General features: G+C 39.2%; 1 pseudogene; it reads left to right on the top strand.

Moving 5' to 3' along the window:
- Positions 1-5,434: 5,434 nt before the first annotated feature.
- LOC145404645 (protein GVQW3 pseudogene) lies at positions 5,435-7,709 on the top strand (annotated as a pseudogene).
- Positions 7,710-7,986: the final 277 nt, after the last annotated feature.

The following is a 7,986-nucleotide window of genomic DNA, read 5'->3' as shown; positions in this document are numbered from 1 at the left end:
TTTTTAAGTGCCCACTGCCATATCCCATTCTTGCAGGTTTGACAAGGTGTTGGTGGAGATGTACCAAGAACTGGAGCTGTGTGTCCTTGTCAGCTACCTAGCTTCATTCTGTGGTATGTCAGTTATGTGTTCATTTTGTGCATGCTGTTCATCTACAACAGTGTTTTTCCATACTCTGCTTTCTATTTCCTTGCTTTCTGAACAATCCCTCACCTCATCTTGCCTTAGGTCAGAAAAAGAGGTCAGGATTATAAATGATGATGATGATGAGGATGAGGATGATAATGATAAGGAGCTGATGAGGAGGATGTGATGATGATGATGATGAACCCTTCGGTACAAGTGCAGTCTGTAAGCACATACCGGTACACTGAGTTTTCCCCTCTCAAAACGTCAGCAGCTGCAAGACCCCAAAGCAAATTTTTTCCTCATAACTCAAGTGACACTAATGGTCTCCTCAAGCTGAACATTTTCTGATATTAGAGGGAATACCATAGAAAGGACCATCATTTAGACCATCATGTCAAAAGAATTTAAATTGTTGAAGTTACAGGTCTCTTTTTAAATTCTGTAAAATGCAAAAGTTAATCATTACACCCGGTCCTTCATGTATGCAAAAGGTCAACTCTGGAACTGTCTTCCTCTATCTGTATTTCCTACAGCCTATGGCCTCCAGTCTCGCAAACACATTGTGCCTAGTTGTCTTGCAACGAATGGATCTCGAATTTTGGCTCTCTTTCTTACTTTTTCGTGGAGGACACAATCTTCCAGGCTTTTGGTTCCTTCTTCCTTACATTAAAAAAAAAAAAAGTGGCATCAGTAAGAATGTAATATAGGGAGTTTTCATGTATCAGAAGGTTTTAAAAGTGTCCCCAAAGCAGAATAAAATTGTATGGCAGAGCTAGTATGTAGTATGGAAGGATCATCATATGAGGCCCCTAACAACATAGTGTACCGAATGCCTCATGTTGAAAATGGAGAAAAACGCAGTTAAAGTTGCGTAACTTTCAAAATGCCATAACTTTGGAACTAGTGAATATTTTTTAGTGCTTTTTTTTTTTTTTTTATTTTAGCTTGAAGTTCATACTTTCATGTCATGCTAATCTTGGTAAAGAGAAATTAGTAGCATTCTGAAAGGTACAACAATAGCTGAGTTTTCTCTAGTGTGGTTATTGAGAGACAAAACGTGTTCTCAGTAAGCATTTTTAACAATCAAACCAACCAAAGATATCAAAGGGAAATGTTTACAAAAGCAAAATAGTTGTATATAATACTATTTTCAGAAATAAAAAACCATTATAAAAAAAAAAGAAATCTTTCATTTTAGCCCACATCTCTGGCCTCCTCGATCTTTTTCGGTTATGAGATGACCAGCAGCTTTTTGCTCACTACTAGAGTCACTCATGTTCTCGAGACAATGAGAAAAAACACTAAAACAGCTCTGGAAACAGCCAGTTAATCCACGCAGTGTTCTAGGCCGGCTGGTAAACAAAAAACTGCGTCACGTTGCGGCGGATTCCCAGATCACAGTTGCCAATGTCTTGCTGAGCTCTCTACCTTGCCCATTTTCTGTACATTATGGCAAACTTACCCTTAAAATCATGCAATTTTATGCTGAAACATTCCATTATGTTAGAATAATGGTACAATAATTAATAAGGCTATAAAAAAAATGCATGACTGTGAGCATAAAGAAATGCTAGTATCTAGGAACACCAGACAACACGTTGTTGGGAGGCACTTGGTACATGCTGTGACCAGCATGAAGTAGGGGTGGGCGATACCAGCAAAAAATGGTAATCATGATTACTGATTACTTTTATGAAAGTAATCGATTAGTAATCGATTACTATTTCGATTACTATCAATATATAAGTACAGTATAATCATTATAATGTGATGGTTTGAGTGCACTCAGTTACAAAGTGCACACTGCAGATAGTTTCCTGGTACCTGGTAGTTTGTGTGTGTGTGTATGTGTGTGGTAATATGAAATATCAATATATTTAAATTAAATTTATAGCTACAGAAACTAAAAAGTACCCATAATTGAAGCTACATAACGTAAAAAGAAAATATAATAAAGCCTTACAGGAATAAAGGGTGTTCACCAAGATCTATTTTTGTTATGTTTAATAGCTGTTTGGAAGTAATGGTCATTACAGTGTACTGTATTACATCACACTCATGACATAATGATAAGTAGCACATTGATTACGACATATTTCATATCATCATAGAAAAATATATATCACTTGTACTATCAAAGTAATTATAAATAAAATAAGCCTCTGTTAAATGTATCACAAATTCACAATCACAGACTCACACGACTGATTCCTATTAAGATACAATAATCATTGTACTCCATGGAGAAATTATGACTAGTTAAAGTTATACTCTTTGCTTTGGTAAGTAACCTATTAATAATGGCGACATACTGTAGAAATCTGAATTAGCTTTCTTGAACATTATGAGGTAGGTAAATATTGTACATGAGATATATATCCTTTATCCTAATATCAGAATTATCTCCGATGCCTTACCTCCTCTCAGGAAACTCCCTCAAATACATGTATGTAATATAAGGTTACCCCTCCTGAATAAATAATAAACTATAATGCTTTATTCTGAATTATATTACTTATCTGTCTTAACAGATCCTTAGGCTGTCAGGATAAATGGAACTGATGGATAATGCCAAACAGAAACTCCAAAACCCTCTACTAAAAACTAAAACTATAAAGTGGTGGTGGTTTTAGTAGTAGTAGTAGTAGTATACTCAGCTGTGCGTTCCGCGGGAGACAATCTCGTCCTGTGTACTGTTCTTATGCATGTCTATAAAATCCGCTTCAAAAAGAAATCTTTCTTACAGAACTCTAATGTAACAAGAATAATAAGCTTAATGTTAAGGAAAATCATATGGTTCATCTTAAAGTTTCTGATGTCCAATCCCCAAAACGAAGATAGGTTATTTGGAAGTCGTCACTTTATTGGTATTTCCGCTAAATATCATGCCTACAAAATGAAATACCAGTGATCAATATCAATGTTCTCACAAATAAAATACATACCTAGGAGTTGGCAGCTAAATCGTCTATCTATGCCACTGAGACGAGGGATTCATTTACAACTTGCTGTACAAAAATGCCTCAAATATTTCGAGTCGCGAAGGACTGCAAGTGCATTGCCAAACGTAAGATATTTAACAAACCATAACCTGGCATGTTAATGGCTAGAAGTATGACAAAAATCCACCAAAAGTACTCAATAAAATAATCGATTACTGGAAAAATAATCGATTACAATATTTTTCTGGCGAGTAATCGAAGTAATCGATTACAAATAATCGATTACGCCCACCCCTAGCATGAAGGCTTGTTGACGCACTGAGGTGAAGCGGGCAGTGAGACCTTGTTACAGAAAGGGAATTTGGACCCTAATTCTAGTTGCTTTCTGTACCTCATGGTTGCTCTCCACATCAAAGAGGATTTGGGCTACATGTGGTATACTTAACTTAGTTTCGCTTGCAGTGGCGCTCGGTACACTATGTTATTAGGGGCCTCATATACAGTTGTAGAGTTGTTATGGGCTGGTAAAGTTACAAGGTAGTGTGGAGGAGGGCAGGCCAGAGATAAGACACTTAGGGTGAAACAGAAGACAGATGAGGTAGACAGTGGTATGGTGTAGGTTTGGTTATTCGATGGTTGCAGACAAATCCACTTGACCAGTTCAGTGGCAGTTGGCAGGCCTTGAGTCCACCACTCCAAATGTATTTCCTACTGTCTTCCTATGTCAATATTTCCTACTGTCTTCCTCAGCCTGTATGTCCTACTGTTTTCCTCTGTCTGTATTTCCTACTGTCTTCCTCTGTCTGTATTTCCTACTGTCCTCCACTGTCTTCATTTCCTACTGTCTTCCTCTATATATCCTACTATATTCCTCTTTCTGTATTTCCTACTGTCTTCCTGTGTCTATATTTCCTGTTGTCTTCCTCTGTGTTTTTCCTACTGTCTTCCTCTGTATATATTTCCTACTGTCTTCCTCTGTCAGTACTTCCTACTGTCTACCTCTGTCTATATTTTCTACTGTCTTCTCCTGTCTTTATTTCTAACTGTCATCCTCTGTCTTTATTTCCTATTGTCTTCCCCTGTATTTATTTCTAACTGTCTTCCTCAGTCTGTATCTCCTACTGTCTTCCTGTCTGTATTTTCTACTGTCTGTCTTTCAAATGTAGGGCCAGCAATAACCAAGCCACTAAGTTTACAAGGGCTGGGTGTTGATGATATTGTGTTTTCCATCCACAGTGGCACCAGCAACAGGGCCTTGAAGCAGCTGCCAGTCCAGTCCATGCCCCAGGATGTTGGCTAGGCCAGGCTGGTGCTGTTTGTGGCAGTGGGACAAACAAACTGGCTGCTGGTGTGACTATCTTGGAAGTCATGCCAGTCAGGGAGATATGATGAACACTGCCACTTCTCCCCTATGCTCATTTTTTAAGGTTAGTCTTCAGTTGGCCCTTGGCAGCAGTGTCCAACATCAGCCTATCTACCTATCTGTCTATAGCCCGTAAGCCAACAAAGGGAGGCCGCAGACAAAATGCCTCCAAGTCGCTCTGTAACCCACCATTTGATTGCCCTCCCCCCAACTCACTCTCCACACCCAGCATCAGTAAGGATGTAATAAGCTGGTTTTGGCACTCAGTTTAACTCCAGACTTCACTAAATATTTCCTGCACCATGGCCAGTTTTAGTATGGTGGTTAAGAGGCGGCATGGTTTAATTGGATTGATTTAAATGTTGGGAGTGAGCAGCCTAGCCTCGGGTACCTACACTCCTGTTGGGGCAAAGGAGGATTGAAGTGTACCAAGAAATAATTTCTTCATTACTGATTAATTAACTGATTACTGAGAATAATGTAGTAGTAATAGTAGTAGTAATAGTTCTGATGGTTGTAGTAGTAGTAATAGTAATAGTGGTTGTTGTGATGGTTGTAGTAGTAGTCTTATAAAGAGGCATTGATGTTTAATTTATACAGGCATGTTGGAGTCTTTATAAATGATACAAACACAGAGGTGTTGATAATGTACGCGGTGTCAACAAGTGGGTTGGTGGAGGGTTAGTGCCCCTCCCCGTAAAACAACTAACTCAAAGTCAAACGGCCACCCCTTACGGGATTATGGCGTCTGGCAATAGATAGATAGATAGATAGTAACAAAAAAGAAACGGGACACTGGCTGCCAATCACACAATTCATCAGCCACACAGTAATGAAGTACATCATAGTGTTGCCCAACATCTCAGCACTGTATGAGAAAAGCAGCACTTCAATTAACCTATTATCTTTCCTTTCACAGGTGGTTTTGTAGCTCCTGTCAAGTGTCCTCTGTCACAGAATGAGCCTTGAGCAAAGGATTAACATCAAGTTTTTGACAAACATGGGAAAAACTCCAGCAGAAACCCTTGCCATCCTGAAGGATGTGTACGGACAGAAAACAATGTCCCGTACACGTGTCTGTGAGTGGCATAAGAGGTTCAGGATGGAATGGAGTGATGTGGAAGATGACCCAAAATCAGGACGTCCCTCAGCAACAAGAAATGATGCCAACATCCAGAAGGTCAAGGAATTGGTGTGGAGTGATCACGGACTGATGATCAAAATGATGGATGAGCAACTGGGATTGAATAGGGAGTCAGTGAGGTCCATCTTATTGAAAGTTGTGGGTATGCGGAAGATTTGTGCAAAGTTGGTGCCCAAACTGCTCTCCGAGGACCAACAGACCCACCGTGTGGATGTGTCACGGGACATTTTGGAGCATCACCCCGCGCCATCCAGTGCTTCTTGTGCCACTCATAGACACATGTACGGGACACTGTTTTCTGTCCCTACACATCCTTCAGCATGGCAAGGGTTTCTGCTGGAGTTTTTCCCAAGTTAGCCAAGAAATTGATGTTAATCCTTTGCTCAAGGCTCATTCTGTGACAGAGGACACTTGACAGGAGCTACAAAACCACCTGTGAAAAGAAAGATAATAGGTTAATTGAAGTGCTACTTTTCTCATACAGTGCTGAGATGTTGGGCAACACTATGATGTACTTCATTACTGTGTGGCTGATGAATTGTGTGATTGGCAGCCAGTGTCCCGTTTCTTTTTTGTCACACCTCGTATGTTTGTATCATTTCTAAAGGCTCCAACATGCCTTTATATATGATACAGAGGGGTGTTGATATCGTACGTTTGTATCATTTCTAAAGGCTCCAACATGCTTTTATAAACGATACAAACAGAGAGGTGTTGATATCATATGTTCGTTTTGTTTATAAAGGCTTCAACATGCCTTTATAAACGATACAAACAGAGAGGTGTTGATGACACATCCTCATGCAATTAGTGCAGATTTAAAGACAGTTTTATTGTTGCATGAAAAAATATTATGGAAATTGGCTGTTTGGGTTTGGTAATGTGTACTGTATTGTAAATGAGTTTTTATTCCTGTAGAACAGTAATAATTGGATGAGAATGAATGAATGAATGAATGAAAGAACAGTAATGAGAAGCTGCACAGTCTGTTGCATAACACAAGCACAGTGGCTGCCCTGGATGCTGGTACTTTCAGCTGGATGTGGGTCTTCCAGTCTGCCTGCACGTTTTTCGTTAAAGTGTGTGTATGTGTGTGTGTGTTCTTACCTGATTGTATATTTACAGGAATGAGTCAGGCTCGTACTGTCTTGTGTTTTAAACCATTTTTATCATACATATCCTTAAATTTGTGAATAGTTTTGGCACATGCTGTTTCATTCAGTAGTGCATTCCGCTGATCAATTGCCCTATTTGGGAAACTAAATTTCCTTGTGTCTTTATCGCTTCTCTTTTTACATACGTGTAGTTTTTTGCGGTGTCCTCTTTGCTGATGCTTCCCCATAGGTTATATATTCATTTATGTCTATTTTCTCACCCTGAGATGCATTTATATAGCATAATCATGTCTCCTCTTTTCCGTCTCTCCTGTAGTGTTGGTAGATTCAGTTTTTCTAGTCTTTCTTCGTAGCTTAGATCTCTTAAGCTTGGTACCCATCTTGTAGCTGCCCTTTTTACTTTTTCAGTCTTATCTATGTGTATTTTGGGATGAGGATTCCAGACTACTAATGCATACTCCAGGATTGGTCTGATGAATGATGTTATTATCTTTCTCAGCATGTCTTCATTTATGTATGTGAATACTATTCTCATATTAGCAAGCAATGTATACATGTTATGTACCTTCTCACTGATGTGGTAATCTGGAGATAGTCTGTTATTGATAATCACTCCTAGGTCCTTCTCTCTTTCTAATATGTGTAGGGCTGATCTTCCTAACTTATACTGTCAATCTGATCTTCCTAACTTATACTGTCAATCTGATATTCCTAACTTATACTGTCAATCTGATCTTCCTAACTTATACTGTCAATCTGATCTTTTCTCACTTTTACCAAACTTAATTATATGATACTTGTCAGCATTAAATTCCAGTTGCCATTTATTGCTCCATTGTGTGTGTGTGGGGGGGGGGGAAGAACCAACCAGAGGCCAATGACTATCCATGTTGTAGGAACAGTTCCATTCCTTTGGGTGAAAACTATTTCATATTAACTCAGAATTTTCCACCTACAGAAGTTCAGGCCCCTGGATCTGCAGCCCAAGAAGACCCATGCCATCTGATGCAGCCTGACGGTGGCAGATGAAGCTCCTCACACCTAAGATATCAAGAGGCAAATTTCCCACCCTGCAGAGATGCCGTCAAGGCATAAATAAACGCCATGAATGTTTATTTTTTATCCCCCAATGAACTGTATTTTATTCCCCCTGAAGAGTTAGATGATTGCAATTGTGTATGTATGTTAGATAACTGCAACTGTGTGAGAATGTTAGATGTCTGAGCAATTGTGTGAGAATGTCAGTTGACTGCAGTTGTGTAAGAATGGTGGGGAATGTTTAATTATGTGTGT

Source organism: Coenobita brevimanus, chromosome 64, assembly GCF_032717465.1.
Source record: "Coenobita brevimanus isolate Jiangsu-jjx chromosome 64, ASM3271746v2, whole genome shotgun sequence".
NCBI classification, from domain to species: Eukaryota; Metazoa; Arthropoda; class Malacostraca; order Decapoda; family Coenobitidae; genus Coenobita; species Coenobita brevimanus.
Note: the sequence above shows the minus strand (reverse complement) of the source record. Positions and strands in the feature narration are given on the sequence as shown.